This window comes from Herpailurus yagouaroundi, unplaced genomic scaffold (assembly GCF_014898765.1).
Source record: "Herpailurus yagouaroundi ecotype Mexico unplaced genomic scaffold, PumYag 196, whole genome shotgun sequence".
Taxonomy (NCBI): Eukaryota; Metazoa; Chordata; class Mammalia; order Carnivora; family Felidae; genus Herpailurus; species Herpailurus yagouaroundi.
Window position 1 is genome coordinate 18,352,145 of NW_024412427.1, and position 19,200 is coordinate 18,371,344.

Genomic DNA, 19,200 nt, shown 5'->3' on the forward strand with positions numbered 1-19,200 from the left:
TATTATATAATTAATATAATATAATATATAATATATATAAATAATATATATAAATATATATATATACACACACACATTTTCTACTTTCTTTGTCTCCCATATATGGTAACACAGACATGCAGTCCAATTAAGTGGTCTCATGTTACAGGTCATTAGGGATAATGTGCATAGCCAGGTTACCTTGAGGGTTTTTTTTTTCCCTCCTCTCCTTAGGGAGGGGACCCTACCACAATACCATTTATGGTGACATATACTTTTATTCAACCTTGGAATACTTCTATGTTCCTTCCCTTGGCTTTGTTACACAAAGCCAATAAAACAAACAAACAAACAAACAAGCAAGCAAAATCCAAAACATCAAAAACTCAAACTGAACCATTTAGGAGGGGGAAAATGATGATTAACAGCATATTTTCTAGAACACCTGAAATCCTGGGAAGATAGTTAAGTATTCTGTTCTGCCATCACTTGGGGCCACTTGGGGCCACTTACAGAGACATAAGGGCACAGGGAAGCAGCTGGAAGAGGATTTGGAGGCATTTCCTGATGGGGTGGACCAGAGGACAGGGGCAGCTCCTGCAGCAGTGGGGGTGTCACTTTGCACTGGAAGGGACTCTCACATCTTGGAGGGAGAGGCCACAGTAACAGCATTAAGTGAAACAGCCAGGCAAAATGTGTTGCAGAAGATGTGTAGCATTCTCTGGGTTGCAAAAAGACCTGTTTAATGCCTAGATCTTACCAATCTCTCTAGACAAGGGTAGATAGCGATATTTGGGGAGACACAGAATCCAAAGGAGGCTCCAGGCTCTGAGCTGTCAGCACAGAGCCTGACGCAGGGCTCGAACTCACCAGCGGTGAGGTCATGACCTGAGCCAAAGTCGGACGCTCAACCAACTGAGCCACCCAGGTGCCCCTAGATAGTGATTTTTTTTAAATCCTGAGTTGTAGGTCCATGTTCTATCTTCTAAAAATTAAGACTGCTTTTATTAGGCTTAGGATCCTCTTTGGGCATGTCTCGGACGCCAGGGCTTCTTCCACGGTTTAGTGTGCCATCGCCATCCCTGAGTGGGGCCTGTGTGTGTCTCTGTTGGAGAAAGTCAGTACAGAGAAAAGGCCCAGTTGGGAAACCAACTGGGAATGTCATGGTTGTTCCAGATTTTTCTTCCATCCAGCCACAAAGAACTTGAAGGCAGTCCCCTTTACCCTACTTCAGGGCTTTTTAGTTAAGAAGATATGTATGGTGACTTTGGGGTGTGTGTGTGTGTATGTGTGTGTGTGTGAGAGAGAGAGAGACAGAGAGACAGAGAGAGACAGAGAGATGGAGAGACAGAGACAGAGAGAAGGAGGCAGAGAGTACTTCATTCAAGGCCTAGGCATGTCTAAATTTTAATAACCTAGGTTTGCAGTTTCCACAGAAACAATCCATGTATGATGTCCCAAAATAATTTCATTAAAATCAGTGCCTTAAACTCAACACTTTAAATTAAAGTTTTGTTTGTTTGTTTGTTTGTTTGTTTAGAGAGAGAGAGAGAGAGAGAGATTGTGCAAGTGGAGGAGAGGGGCAGAGGGAGAGAGAGAGAATTTGAAGCAGGCATCATGCTCAGCATGCATCATGCTCAGCATGGAGCCTGACATGGGGCTCGGTCCCATGACCCTGGGATCATGACCTGAGTCGAAATCAAGAGTTGGACACTCAACTGACTGAGCCTCCCAGGCACCCGCACGTGAAGCTTTCTAATTTCAGATCCTGTGCAGATTTACAGTGGCTGCTGTGGGCGGGAGGAAAGTTTATATCCTTCAGCTGGTGAAACTGAAGTGCAGTTGGCGGGATAGGACAATTTCCAGACTGTTTCTACTGTAGCGATACTTAAGTTAGAAAACAAATTCTGCAAGGATTTTATGAACCTTTGCATGAATCCACTAGTTTTTCCAACTTTCTGATATGATGTATGCAGTTTGGGTTAGAGTGTTTCTCTTACCTCTTAGGCATTAGGCCTCTCAAAGGCACGTCGGTGAACATAATGTTTGTATGGACTTGTAAGGGTATGAGGACGGGGGTAGGCACAGCTCAGATTATGAATTGGTGAACATGGGTTTCAAATTCTGTCTACATTCCTGTCATCCCCCAGTGCTCTCTCCTAATGGAGTGAGCATGGCATTCGACTGACGGGGCACAATGACACATAGCTTACATGTACCCGAAGCTTCCTCTAGGAAGAGTTATAGAGCCAGATGCAGACCACCACCAGGGGTAGATCTGAGATGGCAGTAAATTCTTTGATACTCTACACATTGAGAGGTGGCTGCTAATTCCAGTAGTAATTGGCTTATCCAAAAGAATGCTGTGAGGGGATATGCTGGAGCTCCCAAGACTAGGTAATAGGAAAACCTTTGACTTCTGCCCAGACTTCTCCGAACGCTCACTCTTAGACCCAGATGCCTTCTTGTAAGGAAGCTCAAGACCTGTAGAGAGGCCTGTGTGGAAAGAGACCAAAACCCCAGGATGCCAACTCCGGCTGAGCTCCCAGCTGACAGCTAATGTTAACTTGCCAGCCGAGCGGGACAGCCATCTTGAAAGTGGACACTGAGCCCCAGGGGGCTGCTCCAGCTGGTGCTACATGAAGCAGAGATGAGCTGCACCCCCCACCACCTTGTCCAAAATACACATTCATGAGCAAAATGGCAGTTGCTGTTTTAAACTATTAAGTTATTGTTGCTTTAAGTACAGCAATATACAACAGGAACACCATGCAAGAAGTTCTTTTTTTTTATTTTTAAAAAAAAAATTTTTTTTTTCAACATTTATTTATTTTTGGGACAGAGAGAGACAGAGCATGAACGGGGGAGGGGCAGAGAGAGAGGGAGACACAGAATCAGAAACAGGCTCCAGGCTCTGAGCCATCAGCCCAGAGCCTGACGCGGGGCTCGAACTCACGGACCGCAAGATCGTGACCTGGCTGAAGTCGGACGCTTAACCGACTGCGCCACCCAGGCGCCCCAAGAAGTTCTGATCTATAGTGTGTTGGAACTCAGTTGCCATAATTGGTCTTTGGGGGCAAGAGGGTGCCTGGGATTTAGACTTCATCTTCAAGAAGGTGGAATCACCAGCTTCTTAGTTTTGCTTAACGCTACAGAAAGCAGATCCGTCTAGTCAAGTATCTGGGACATGTTGGAGGTAAGTGGGTTAAGCATCGTCTTCATCTTTTGGGTTAGGAGGTAGGTTTGGGGGTTTCTGTCTGGGGCAGTCAGGCTCCTACCTCTGTGGCTCACTCAGCCTCCTTGGGGAGTGCATAGCTATTGAGTAGTCCCTTCTGAGGTGGAAGGTTCTTTTCTGTGATCTTGTAGGAGCCATTGTTGAAGAGCTCCTCCTCTGCTCTTGCCAGCTTGTTCTCCATTCTCTCGGCAGGGTGAGCTACTCCTACACTCTCATATCTGCTAGGAGTCCCTTGGAATCAGCCATCTACCTCTGCCCTGGGTAAAGTGTCTGGCTGGCCATGAATGTCCTCTGCTTTCGTTTGCTGGAGTCCTGGGGGAAACTGAATGCATTGTCTAGAAGATGCATCTTGGAAGCTCTGGACATCACTGAATTGTTCAGGGCGGAATCTGCAGCCTTTCTATCTACATTCACAGGACCTTTTTTTAGGATTTCATCATCATCACTGAATCAAGTGTGACTAATTCGTTCTGCCTGAGCCTGAGTTCTGAACTCTGCAGGGTGGGACCTAGTTGAGTTTGGGTTGTGGGGGGGGGGGGGGGGGGGGCGGGGGAGACATGCAGGGCTAGGAGTGAGGTCCTCCTGTGCAGAGCCCTGGCTACGGTGGCCTGGGGCTTTGCTGGGGCTGGAAGGCGTCATCTCCTTTTCTGGGTGTCCATTCACTGTACTTTTGCATGATGTGATGGCATTCAGGAATTCATTTCTGCAGAAGGTCACAGGAACACCTGACACAATGGCACATGACCACTCTGTCACTCTTCAGTGCAGGGAGTAAACCAATATAGTTAAAATGAAAAAGGACGTATGTCCTTCACTCTAAAAATTCCACTCCGAGGATATTTTTAAGGATTCCCTGCTGTATCTTTTTTTAGTGGAAAATATTCAAAACACCATGAATACACATTAATAGGTGATTGATTTAATACGTGGAAATTCAGTTTCCAAGGAGGGTCATGTTGCTTTTATTTATTTATTTATTTATTTATTTTTTATTTTTTCTAAATTTTTTTTTTCAACGTTTATTTATTTTTGGGACAGAGAGAGACAGAGCATGAACGGGGGAGGAGCAGAGAGAGAGGGAGACACAGAATTGGAAACAGGCTCCAGGCTCCAAGCCATCAGCCCAGAGCCCGATGCGGGGCTCGAACTCACGGACCGCAAGATCGTGACCTGGCTGAAGTCGGACGCTTAACCGACTGCGCCACCCAGGCGCCCCTCATGTTGCTTTTAAACATTATGTATCAGAGCTACGTCAGTTGGTATAGCAATGTAAATATCTAGAGGAGTGCCTGGCACATATTATGTGTCCAAGAGCTAGTGGTTTTTGTTGTTATAAAGACAGAAAAATAAAGATGTGAGTAGATGGCTACAGAGTACATATATCATATATTTATATGTATGGATGTGTACATGTATATATACACGTGTGATTACTCTGTACCTATAGAACAAACATTTAAAAAGCCTTATTTATATGAATGCATACATGTGTATGGTTAGGTGAGCACAGAGAAAATTGTTGGAGGGTGAAAACCTGGGAATGGGAGCTAAGGGGGAAAAAAAGATGAAAAACAAAGTGAAGTTTCCATGGTGAAACAACTTGCATAATATAATCCCATCTTTGAAAGTTTGCATGTGTGTATACCCAGAGGGAGAGAGATGAAAAGATTGTCATCAAATATAAATGGTGGTTATCTTCAGGTAGTCAGTCTCAGAATTTTTTTCTTTTCCTAAATTGTTCCTTACTCCTTCCTCCACTTTTCGAGTTTTGAAAACAATGAACACGTGTTATTTATACAACTGGAAAATGAAAGTGATTTTATTTTTTATTGAAAAAAATAAACAATACGACAAGTAATACTTTTTTTCTTATCTTTCAGTAATTAAGAAGGAACATATGATAATGAAGAAGGAGGAGAAGGAAAAGGAGAAGAGGAAGAGGAGGAAGAGGAAGAAGAAAGAAGAAGGAAGAGAAGGAGGGGGAGGGGAAGGTAGAATGAGGGGAAGAAAATGATAAATGACTAATATCTATCATCAGACCCTTACCATGCATTTGACAATGTTTTGAATCTTTGCATATGAACTTATTCACTCTTGACGACTTTGTGTGAGGAAAATGCTATTATTGTCCCTATTTTACAGATGAAGAAACTGAGGCACAGAGTAATGTAAAAAAAAATTAATGTTTATTTTTTGAGAGAGAGAGAATGAGCAGGAGAAGACAGAGAGAGAGAGAGACAGACAGAATGTGAAGCAGGTTCCAGGCTGTCAGCACAGGACCCAGCACGAGGCTCGAACTCCTGGACTGAGAGATCATGACCTAAGCCAAAGTTGGACGCTTAACCAACTGAGCCACCCAGGCACCTCAGCAGAGTAATTTCTCAAGCTGGTTAAGGATACACACCTCGTAGGTGTCAAGGCTGGGATTCCATCTGTAAGAACTCATTCCATATGCTCTTCTTTTCTCTTTCTTCTTTCTTTCTTTCTTTCTTTCTTTCTTTCTTTCTTTCTTTCTTCAGTTTATTTATTTTTGACAGTGAGCGAGTGTGAGCAGCAGAAGGGCAGAGAGAGAGGGGGGCAGAGGATGTGGGGCTCGAACTCAAGAACCGTGAGATTATGACCTGAGCTGAAGTCAGACGCTTAACCAACTGAGCCACCCCAGCATCCTGTGTTTCTTTTCAAACTTAAAGAAATACTGTTGAGCTTTTAGAAGTGACGGCCTTCTTTCCATCCGTAAGTATTCATAAAGGCTTCAGATTCTAAAGCTGGAAAAATCCTGTCTCAGAGGAAAAAGAGCTCTCTGACGCCCAAATGCTCAGATCACATACAAGGGACCTGAGCTAATGTGGGACCGGAGAAATGTAGGTGTTTCTTTGCTGATGTCTCCACCGGAAAGAGTCAGACTTCTGACTCGCAGGTCGGTGCACATTCTCCCACCTGTGAATGGCAACCCCTTTCCGTTTGTTGGTGGTTTGAAATCACAATTCCATTCCAGGGAGGTGGGGGTGCTTTACAGTGGTCATCACTTTTATGGACATACTTCTTCCTTTTTCCGGCTTTATAGATACAATTAACATATAAGGTGTGTCTAAGGTGTACCATATGATGATTTGATTTCTGTTTACATTATGAAACGATTACCATATAAGGTTAGCTAACACCTCTGTTACCTCACACAGTTACAATTTTTTTTTTTTGATGTGGTGAGAACACTTAAGATCTACTCTTGTGGCAACTTTCAAGCCTTTAATACGGTATTTTTTTAAAAAACTTTTTTTAAGTTTTTATTTTTAATTTTATTTTAGAGAGAGTGCATGCGAGTAGGGAAGAAGGGCAGAGGGAGAGAGGGAGAGAGAGAAAGAGAAGGAGAACCTCAAGCAGGCTCCATGCTCAGCACGGAGCCTGACAACGTGGGGTTTGATCCCATGACCCTGGGATCATGACCGGAGCCGAAATCAAGAGTCGGCTGCTCAATCGACGAGGCACCAAGGCATTCCCTATAATACAGTATTAAATTCGCTAGAGTCATTAGGCTGAAGATTAGGTACTCAGAATTTATTCGTCTTATAACTGAAAGTTTGTACCCTTTGACCAACATCTCCCCATTTCCCCCACCCCTCCCTCCCATGCTACTCTGTTTCTAGGAGTTTGGCTTTTTTTTTAAAAGTTCACATATAAGTAAGATCATACCATATCTGTCTTTCTCTGTCTGACTTATTTCACTTAGCATATTACTCTCAAAGTTCCATCCATGTTGTCATAAATTGCAATATCTCCTTCTCTTTTCTGGCTGAGCCATGTTCAGTTATATATTATATAATATATATAATGTATTATATATAATATATAATGTATAATATATATAATATATAATATATAGTATCTTATGATTTATTAATGGTTGATATTAATGGTTGAATAATATTTCTTTGTATGTGTATATTTATATATATCCATTCATCTCCTGACACTTAGGCTACTTCCATATTATGGCTCTTGTGAAGTTGTGCTCTTGTGCAGATATATCTTCAAGACAGTGATTTCATTTTCTTCAGATATATTCCCAGAAGTGGTATTGCTGGATCACACGGCTCTATTTTTAATTTTTTGAAGAACTTCTACACTGTTTTCCAAATAGTGGCTGTACCAGTTTGCACCCAAGAATTCCTACCAACAGTGCACAAGGGTCCCTTTTCTCCACGTCCTCATGAGCATTTCTCTCTGGTCTTTTTGATAACAGCCATTCTATGTGTGGGTGATATCTCACTGTGGTTTTGATTTGCATTTCCCTGATGATTAGTGATGTTGAGCATCTTTTATATACCGGTTAGTCGTTTGTATGTCTTCTCTCTAAAAAGGTTTATTCGGGTCTTCTGACTATTTCTTAATTGAATTATTAGTTTTGTTTGTTTTTTGATATGGAGTTGTTGGACCTATTTCTTTCTAATGCTGTATCACAAAGAAAATGCTGGATTTTTATTTTTTTTTTTATTTTTTTTATTTTTTATTTTTTATTTTTTAACGTTTATTTATTTTTGGGACAGAGAGAGACAGAGCATGAACGGGGGAGGGGCAGAGAGAGAGGGAGACACAGAATCGGAAACAGGCTCCAGGCTCTGAGCCATCAGCCCAGAGCCCGACGCGGGGCTCGAACTCACGGACCGCGAGATCGTGACCTGGCTGAAGTCGGACGCTTAACCGACTGCGCCACCCAGGCGCCCCGAAAATGCTGGATTTTTAAAAGAGAAACACCTGACTAGAAAGAGCAGAGGATGAGATGATAGAAGTGTTCTAAATCTTGGTCTGGGCAGTAGGTATACAGGTGCAACTTAGAGGTTCAATGTCACTGAGCTGTATGCTTAAGATATAGACACTTTTCTGTATATAAATTATACCCCAATACAATGCAGTTAACAGCACGTATATGGGAAATGCGAGTTGGGGAGAGTGTCCTGTACCCAAATACTTTCAAAACAAGATGTGTGTAGAGTCATGGAGGTAGTATGGGGTGTCACACTCAGGAGGGGTCCAAGCTGTCATCATGAGATTGTTACCACTATGTGAATTTCTTAGCCAAGCATCCCAATAACCTGAAGCCATTTTGCTTCATCTTAGAGAGTTGGTTGGTGGATTTGCCTTCTTTTACCAAATCCTCCTACCCCCAAGGAGTGGGATTTTGCTGGTAAAACACATAAACTGAAGGCATTAGAATAGATGTTGAGAGGAACAAAAGAAACAGAATCTGTAGCCCTGCTGGGTAATGCACTCTCAGAGCAAACCCAGAAGCATTTAAGTCATATTTTGTATAATCAGAGCCTAGAATGAGTAGTCAGGTCAATACATATTATTATTATTATTATTTTTTGGCTTTGGGGGTTCAACATTCTGGACAGGTGCCAGGGTATCAAGACTGCATCACCTGGGAAGCCTCTAATATTTTTAAATGTTAATTAATATTCTTAATAACTTCTTTTTCATAGCCAGCCAACTGCTCTTCCCCAACCCCATGGCTAGGCTTCTGGAGCTATCTCTCACCATAAATGAATGTGGTTTAGAGCAGCCCCAGGGGTGACTTCTTATTTTGAAAGTGTTGTTAGCCTTCTAACACCAGCTTGTTGGGCTTTTCACTTCGGTACCTGTACCTGGTGTTAATCTCCCCCTGTTTACATGAAATTGGGGTAATTTTCTCCCCATGTCATCAATCTCCAATATTTTTTTATTTGGGGAAGTTATTTTCACTGTCAATCTTCACTAAGTGCCAATAAGATAACAAAAGCAGCAGCTTGTGAAAAAATCTAATAGTAAGAAACAGTCAGACTTTCCATTCAACGGTGTGCTTTTCCTATGTGGGTATAGCTTTATTTTATTCTTTTCAAACCTTATTATGGTCACAAAGGATAAGCATTAGAACCCAGCCCTCCATGGTGGCTGCTCTTTGCCCTGCATGACGGAAGGGAGGGAAGCTTTGAGCATTCTCAGTTCACGATGGGAAAGAGGATAAGCAATGGAACAATGTGTATAGGCTGGTTATTTAATGTGGCTTTGGCAAAACAACTTTCAAGAGGACCCAACCTCCTCCCCCCCCAATCACCCCATTTTTAGGGCATTTTGTAATTTACTGGTTTTAGCCTAGTTAGTTTGCGTGGTTAACTAGGGATGCTGGTGAGGTCAAGATCATATGGCTATTATCCAATATTGTCCAATATTGAACAGTTGAGAGGCAAATTTATGCAATGGCAGAAGCATGCATTCTAGAACCAGACAGATCTACTATGATCTTGGATTGGTTAAATAACCTCTCTGAGCCAGTTATAATGACAAAAAATGAATAACATTACCTAGTTTTCAGGGTTGTTAAGGAGGATTAAATGGGATGATGGCTTTACAAGTCTGTCGTATGTTAGTTGCTTGCTAAATAGATACGCTTTTATTAGCTTTTTTCAAAAAAAAAAAAAAAAATGTCTCCAGGGCACCCAGGTGGCTCAGTCGGTTAAGTGTCCGACTTCAGCTCAGGTCATGACCTCCTGGTTCATGAGTTTGACCTCCGTGTCGGGCTCTGTGCTGACAGCTCAGAGCCTGGAGCCTGCTTCGGATTCTGTGTCTCCCTCTCTCTCTGCCCCTCCCCAGCTCGTGCTCTGTGTCTCTCTCTCTCCAAAATAAATAAAAGCATTAAAAAAAAAATTTTTTTTTTAAATTTTTTTTTTCAATGTTTATTTATTTTTGGGACAGAGACAGAGCATGAACGGGGGAGGGGCAGAGAGAGAGAGGGAGACACAGAATGGGAAACAGGCTCCAGGCTCTGAGCCATCAGCCCAGAGCCCGACGCGGGGCTCGAACTCACGGACCGCAAGATCGTGACCTGGCTGAAGTCGGACGCTTAACCGACTGCGCCACCCAGGCGCCCCCCCCAAAAATTTTTTTTTTAATTGTTTCCAAAACCACAGACAGCATCTTACCTTTTTCTGGCCAATTGGCTTAACAAAGGTTGAATCTTTAGCACCTAGGGAGGACTTGGCACAGAGTATGATTTCAATACACCACTTAAGTAAATGAAATGTACACCACTACCTTTAGGGACATTTCCATTTGCGGCATGTTCTATGCTCAGCAGAACACCCTTACTTCTCTTCTCTGCTGTCATATATCTAAATAGGTGTAAAGTGAGGCTCTGGAGGGGAAGAGGGAGAATCGTGTTTTGATGAGAGGAGAAGGTGGGGACTGGGCCCACCAGATGATCCCAGTCACCCAAAACATGTAGGGACATTCTGTTCTACCTGCCCTGGGCGTCTGGAATAAGGGGGTGCCACTCTACAGGGCTGCCTGCCCCACCCCCACCCTTTCTGTCTCCAGACATGGGATGTGGACCTTTCCTCCTTTCTTTCCAGATATACTATGGGGCTCTTCCCAACTTGATGCCTGCTTTGTCCTAGTTCTCTACCATCTTGGCCCCAATTTTCATTTCTCTGCAAGACTGATCCTTAGAATTAGATGCTTTTTCAAACTGCCTCTGTCAGGGAAAGTCTGGGCTCAGAAAAAAATACTGGAAACCGAGTCCAAATTGAACATACAGAAATAGGGACAAAAGAAAGGAAAGGTTTAGATAAAAGTGGGGTGGGGTGGCAAGAGGTCGAGACATCACTGAGACCACGTGGTCGAGACCACATTTATAATCACTTCCCAGAACAGAAGAGGGAGCTCGAGAGTTGTCAAGTGATAAAAGCCATCCCGGCCCATCTTTTCATCGAGAATATAGACCACTTAATCATTCTGGAAGATGAGCCACAGAAAACAGTTCAGTTTGACTCCTATACAAAACTACCATAAAGAAGAGAATATAGATCAGAAGAATACTTTTCTAAGCAATAAAGGCAGCAAGAAAGACATGTGCACAAAGAAGATGAAGACTGGAACCACGTGTTTTAAAACAAGCTAATGGAAATCAAGGAAGTGTCAAAAGCACAAATCAGAGTTAGAAAAATTGAGAAAACAAGTGATACAACAAGAGGAAGTTTTAAAAAGAAAGGGACAAAACAGTCCAAAGTAGATACAGAAAAAGTTGTTTCAGAAGTTTGAAGAGAAAATTAGAAGGAGTGAAAGAGTAAAATATTACCATAAATAATGGTTCAAGAGAAAATTTGCAAAGGAGGGAAGTCTGTAAAATAAATAAGTGCAAAAAGATAAGCAAAAGGAAAAAAGAAAGAAAGATAAAAAAAGAAAGTGATAGATTAAAACAACAACAACAACAACAAGAAAAGGGGCACCTGGGTGGCTCAGTTGGTTGAGCATCTGACTCTTGATTTTGGCTTAGGTCATGGTCCCAGGGTCCCACACTGAGTGTGGAACCTGCTTAAGATCCTCTCTCTCCCTCTCCCTCTCTCTCTCCCCGTCTCCCTCTCGTTCTCTCCCCCCTCCCCAACTCATGTTTGCTGTCTCTAAAAATAAAATAAATCTTTAAAAAACCCAAAAACACAAAAGAAAACAAGAGAAGTGATCCAACATATGTAAAATAGGAAGCCTGAATGCAGAAAGACAACACAATGGAAGAGAAGAGACAGATACTAAAACTGTAACTCAAGAAAAATTTTCTGAAATAAAAAAGACACGAAACTACATACTGGGTGGACACATCATCTGTATAGGAAAATGGCCAAAACTGAGGGGAAAAAAAACCCCCGGACATCCAGGCAAAAAGATCAAGTCACTTATATAGGAAAGAAAATCAGATTGCCACTAGATTTTTGATGCAATGCTTTATGTCTGAAAACGATGAAATAATATCACTAAGAGAGTCAAAGGAACATAAAATATGAGCCAAAATTTTATATTCAACCAAACTTAACTTTGAGTTCACAAGGCCACAAACAAACTTTCATGAACACATATGAGCTTAGGACATGTAGTTACCTTCTAAAATGGGTTTATAACCCAAAATAATTAAAGGCACATGGATGTAAAGTCTGGAAGTGAGCATTAAGCATAGTAGTTTAATGGCTATATTAGGAAGACAAACTAGTATGTAATGGCTATATTCTCTAATAGTGTAAATATGATTCAACTATAAAATAAGGGTCCCAGGGGAAATTGATAAAGAGTAGAATAAATATATTGATTGCCTTATAGGATTAACTGGGCATTTTAAAAAAAAATCTCAAATCAAATACTGGGAGAGAAAAGTATAGTGGAACACTGTTATTTTTAGACAACAGTCAAAAAAGAGGAGACTAAGATACTACATAAAGATAATGGTATAAAGGTAAAACTTAGAACAATGATACAAACCTTTCTGCTGAGCAAAACTTATTCCCTTCCAAAGACATAGCAGATAAACCATTTAAAGACTATATATAGGGGCGCCTGGGTGGCGCAGTCGGTTAAGCGTCTGACTTCAGCCAGGTCACGATCTCGCGGTCCAGGAGTTCGAGCCCCGCGTCAGGCTCTGGGCTGATGGCTCAGAGCCTGGAGCCTGTTTCCGATTCTGTGTCTCCCTCTCTCTCTGCCCCTCCCCCGTTCATGCTCTGTCTCTCTCTGTCCCAAAAATAAATAAACGTTGAAAAAAGAAATTTAAAGACTATATATAAAGACACAAATTTGTTTAATATTATTTTTAAATTTAATTTATTTTTTAAAATGTACATCCAAGTTAGTTAGCATATGGTACAACAATGATTTCAGGAGTAGATTCCTTAGTGCCCCTTACCCATGTAGCCCATCTCCCCTCCCCCAACCCCTCCAGTAACCCTGTTTGTTCTCTATATTTAAGAGTCTCTTATGTTTTGTCCCCCTCCCTGTTTTTATGTGATTTTTGCTTCCCTTCCCTTATGTTCCTCTGTTTTGTATCTTAAATTCCTCATATGAGTGAAGTCATATGATTTTTGTCTTTCTCTGACTGACTAATTTTGCTTAGCATAATACCCTCTAGTTCCATCCACGTAGTTGCAAATGGCAAGATTTCATTCTTTTTGATTGCCGAGTAATACTCCATCGCATATATATACCACATCTTCTTTATCCATTCATCCATCGATGGACATTTGGGCTCTTTCCATACTTTGGCTATTGTCGATAGTGCTGCTATAAACATTGGGGTGCATGTGCCCCTTTGAAACAGCATACCTGTATCCCTTGGATAAATACCTACTGGTGCAATTCCTGGGTCGTAGGGTAGTTCTGTTCTTAATTTTTTGAGGAACCTCCATACTGTTGTTCAGAGTGGCTGCACCACCCACACAAAAATTTAAACATATATGATAAAACAATATATAAGAATTGAGGTACCTGGGTGGCTCAGTGGATTGAGCATCCAACTCTTGATTTTGGTTCAGGTCATGATCTCACAGTTTGTGAGATTGAGCCTCACATAGGACTTCCACGGAGTCTGCGTGGGATACTCTCTTCCTCTCTCTCTGCCCCTCTCCTGCTTATGCACACATGCATGATCTCTCTCTCTCTCTCCCTCAAAATACATAAATTTAAAAAAATATTAAAAGTTTAAAAACTATAGAAGAATTGAGCTGAAACATATGGATCATGTCAATAAATATAATTGAAAAGTTAACAGATTAACAAAGCAAATTAACAATATGCTGTATATAAGACAAACCAAAAACAAAAAGATTCAGTTTAAAAAGGAAAGAATGGACAAAGGTAATAGCAAGCATATGTTAATATAAAGAAGGCAGAGGTCTCAATCTTAATATCTGACAAGGTAGAATTAAGACCAAAAAGCATTTTCAAAAAAGGACACTTTATAGGCTAAAGTCTTTACCAAAGATAGAGCTGTTATTAACATCTATACACCCAATAACAGCTTTCAGAAAACATAAATTAGAAGAAATGTAGGGAGAAGGAAGGAAAATAGAGTAAGAGTAGACAACTGACAACACATCTTGCTTAATTCCAAACAGATCATGTGGGAGGAAATCAGTAAGAATGGAGAAGACTTATGCAACATAATAATTAAGTATTTCTTATAAATATCTAACACTTAACCCCAATCATGGAGGATATGCCTTTTCCACTGTACATGGAATATTCATGAAAATTGACCACATGTTAAGCCACAAAGAAAACTTCCACAAATTCTAAGGAATTCAATTCTTTTTTTTTTTTTTAATTTTTAATGCTTATTTATTTTTGAGAGAGACAGAGACAGAATGCGAGTGGGTTAGGGGTAGAGAGAGAGGCAGATACAAAATCCAAAGCAGGCTCCAGGCTCTGAGCTGTCAGCACAGAGCCCGACGCGGGGCTTGAACTCACGAGCTGTGAGATCATGACCTGAGACGAAGTCGGATGCTCAACTGACTGAGCCACCCAGGAGCCCCTCTAAGGAATTCAATTCTGATCAAAATGCTATAAATTAATTACAAAATCAGACTACCTACTTGAAAATTTAAAAACTCACGGTTCAACAAACTCTTGGGTCAAAGAAGAAATACTGAGTGGAATTGTAGAATCTCTTGAAAATAATGGTAAGCAGTAAACAGAAGAAAAAGCATATGTATATAAGTAAAGCAATAAAAATGCAAACATAATTGAATTAGATAACCAACTTTAAAAACCAGAAAAAGGACAAAAAATAAACCAGAAAAAGCAGAAGGAAGAAATTAATAAGGATGAAAGCAAAAACTAATAAGAAAAACTGGTTCTTTAAAAAAATCAAACAAACTGCTAACCTAATTAGTAAAAAAAGAGAGCAAACACACAAAATTAGAATTGTCAAAGGGAAAGAACATCGAAACAAAGGAAATAAAAAACAACAACCTAAGAGTCTACTTTGAACAACTCCATATGGAAATAGATTTGAAAATCTTGATGAAATGAATACATTTAGAAAAATACAGTTTGGGAAAAAAAAATACAATTGTAGAAAAATCGAGTTTACCAAATTGACCCCAGTGGAGAGGTATAAAAAGCCTACTATACAATCTTCTAGATAGATAGTTACATAGAGAAACTGATGAAAATAAATTGCAATGATCTCTCAGAATCCCTGGGAAACCCTTTCCCTAAAACGTTATCACAGAAAATTTAAAAAAGAAAAGTGATGATATTGCATTTATAATCCAAGAAACAATTTTGTTTTGCTGGGTAAACTCAGCCTGGAATGAGTGGGAGCCAGCACAAGAATTAATCCACACCCTGATAAGCACTCGAGGCCTGCAAGGACCTTAGAATATGAAAACCAGCCCAGTTGTTGAAAACCTGGCCCCCTGCTTCCTTATAGCCTCCCTATAAACTCCCAGCACATGCCCCAGGGCTATACTAAACTCCCCCAGACTCCTCCTAGGGAGAGATGCACCTCTTTGCAAGGTGCATCCTGTTTGCAGAAGCAAGTTCCATAAACCTGACTTTACCTTTGACTACAGAAGTGTGCCTGGTCGTCTTTGGTGGGCACTGGACAGATGTCATTGTACTAATTGCCTTAAACCGTGGGGTTCTTGTAGTCAAATCTCTGAGTGACGTCCCATTCCAGGAATTAGACGCTAGTGACAAAAAGGTAATTTAAAAAAAGCAATCCAGTCTGTGGGAAACAGATCTCAATATGCCACACCCCAGAAGGCTTTTTTCTCCCCTTCACGTTGTTTACGCGTCCACTGGGTCAGTCTCAACACTGTGTGACTTACCCTCGTCTCCTCTCTCTTTCTATTCCTTTCTGATGTACCTCAATGGAGTCCGCTCAGCCGGGAAGGCTCTTCCCCCAGGAGGAGAAGGGGGAATGAGGTTTTGGTTTTAAGGTGCTTTGGGTGGGCCAGGAGAGAGGGAAGGTGACCCAACTGCCACACTCGTAGTTTTCTGTCCTGTCACTATTGCAGAGTTTGGCAGTTTGTGAACAGCTTCCTTTTCGTTGACTCATTCTGACGGCGTCTCGGCAGCTGAGAAGAGGGGTTGGAGGTTGTGATAGTTCCCCCTGCACAGTTGAGGGGAGAAGCGCAGAACTGCTAAGCTCTTCTGCTCAACTGGTAAGTTGGCAGGCTGTGGTCAGAGCCTCTTTGGAGCCCACCCCCTGTCCCTCGCACCGTGACGCACAGTGAGCTCGTGGCTTGCAGGTTACATTAGTAATAGTCACAAAACTACCTCCTCCCCCGAGAGGCGCCTACTATGTGCCAGGATAATGTGAGGTGCTCTATGTCAGCCTCTCAGATTGTGATCCGTACACAAATCACCTGGGCAGCCTGCTAAAATGCAGACTCTGACTCCGCATGTCTGGACGAGACCAAGAGTCTACATTTCTTCCTTCCTTCCTTTCTTTCTTCCTTCCTTTCTTTTCTTTTTTTTTATTTAGAGAAAGAGAGTGCAAGCAGGGGAGAGGGGCAGAGGGAGAGAGAGAGAGAATTTCTTTTTTTTTTTTTTTTTTTTAATTTTTTTTTTTTTTCAACGTTTATTTATTTTTGGGATAGAGAGAGACAGAGCATGAACGGGGGAGGGGCAGAGAGAGAGGAAGACACAGAATCGGAAACAGGCTCCAGGCTCTGAGCCATCAGCCCAGAGCCCGACGCGGGGCTCGAACTCACGGACCGCGAGATCGTGACCTGGCTGAAGTCGGACGCTTAACCGACTGCGCCACCCAGGCGCCCCGAGAATTTCTTTTTTTAATGTTTATTTATTTTTGACACAGAGAGACAGAGGGGGAGGAGCCGAGAGAGACTGGGACACAGCATCGGAAGCAGGCTCCGGGCTCGGAGCTGTCGGCACAGAGCCAGACACGGGGCTCGAACCCACAAGCCGTGATCATGACCTCAGCCAAAGCTGGACACTGCACCGACGGAGCCACTCGGGCGCCCAAGAAAGAGAATTTCAAGCAGGCTCCATGCTCAGCGTGGAGCCTGATGCGGGGCTCCATCCCACGGCCCTGGGACCGTGAGCCGAAACAAAATCAAGAGTCGGGTGCTCAACAGACTGAGCCACCCAGGCACCCCTCAAGAGTCTACATTTCTAACAAGTTCTCTGTACGTGCCCCTGCTTCAGGTCCACGGATCACACTTCGGGTAGCAAGGTTTTATATGCACCACCTTGGTTCAGCCTCAAAATAAGCTCACCTGACAGTGCTTCTCAACCTTGGCTGTGCCTCTGGGGACTTTAAGTCTTCTAATCCTCAGATGCTGCTGGACGAATCATGTCAGTATCCCTGGGAATGAGGCCCAAGTGGCTCCAATGCAAGCTAAAGTTGAGAACCACTGCTATATGGGCTAATAGTACCCTCATTTTATAGCTGAAGAAGCTAAAGCTTAGAGAGATTAAATACTTTATCTAAAGTCCTGCTGGTAGTCAACGATGGAGGTGGGACAAACCCAGAGCTATCTGGCCTCAGAGTCCATTCCCATAACCACTCCTCTCTATGGTCTCCCACAGAGACGACACTAACTTGCCATCTGTTATTGTTGTTTACTGAGGACAGAAGACCCACACGCATTAAACCATTAGAAAACAGCCCTAGCGCATAGATGCCCCAGTGCTAAGACTCTCAGGACGATCTATGGCCCTGTAGCCCTAGGAGGGTAGAAAGCTCTCCCTGGAGCTGAAGGTGACTGCTGTTCCCTCCCACCCAGCACAGGCTCTGGAATTGACAATGCACCTTGGTTCTCTGGCTTTCCAATAAATGCTGATCAGTCAGAGTATTTTCTCTCCCATTGAGATTTTAAGTGTAAGAGAAAGCCAGGTGCATTAAATCAGTGTAATTAGCCCTGAAATGCTTGTGATTGAGAAAGTGGGTTCCCAGAGAGAGGAACTCTCCAAGGCTTTCTCAAAGTGGAATTGTGAAGCCTTGGGCTGGACAGCAGCCAAACGTCTGCCCCTTTCTGATGGGAAGCAAAGGATTCCCTGAGGAACGGATGTGCTGGCAATGTCTAGGCTTATTCTTCCATCTGGGGATTCATTTATGAGGGCTTAGCTTCAAAGGCAGATAACAAGCTAATCCAAAGGGGAAGGGAAGCCCTGCAAATCGTGCTGCCTAATGAGTAACACCAGGAACGCAGGTGAGACGTAGGACAGGTGCAGCGATGGGGGTGGGGGTGTCTTCTTGGTCACGGTGCTGGCTGACCACTGGCTTTGAACTGACAAAGCAGTGGAGAGATCCCAGGATAAGGGTATTTTTGAGATCAGGAATGGCATACCCCCCTTATGCCAGTGACCTCCCTCAATCTTTTCCCCATCATCTTCTCATCATTTCAGAGAATGCCACGTAGGCCCAAGGTCACACGAGCTAGCTGAGCCAAGCAAGAAGAAGGGGCCATACGAGAGGCTTCCTCTGGCACATGCTGTCTCCGAGAGAACACAGAACTGCACTGTTTACACTCAAGAATTCAACTTTTGGGGCACCCGGGTGGCTCAGTTAAATGTTCAACTTCCGCTCAGATCATGATCTCGCGGTCCGTGGGTTCAAGCCTCACGTCCGGCTCTGTGCTGACAGCTCGGAGCCTGATGCCTGTTTCGGATTCTGTATCTCCCTCTCTCTCCTCCTCCCCCACTCATGCTCTGTCTCTCTCTCTCTCTCTCAAAAATAAATAAACATTAAAAAAATTAAAAAACAAGGAATTCAACTTTTGCTTTATGCTTGAAAATAGGTATTGGACATACGAAACTAACTGTGGTTCTGCATTTGAGCTGATAGGCTCTGTAGGTTGGGACAGAAACAGCAAATGTAATGAAGATATAGTTACATTTGTCTGGTTTTCTTTCTCCGCATGTGAAATCCTTGCTGTTTTCTGACGCCTAAGCACTGACTTCAACATTTACTGACGATCCGTACATCTACAGAGACGAAGGAGGCCTGAAGTCCTGCTCCAAATGTCACCTTTGTGCCTCTACTCTAGTTGTGGCACTCCTGTGAGTAATAGAGCCCGGAACATTGTAAATACTGATATGCCACCAAACCGATTATCTGCGTGGCCTCTGTCATCCCAGGTGTCTTTTGCCCATTCCTCTGTCTTCTACCCCTCTCTCCCTCTTCATCTTTCCCCAAGATTCAAAGTCTTTTCTCTCTTTAAGCA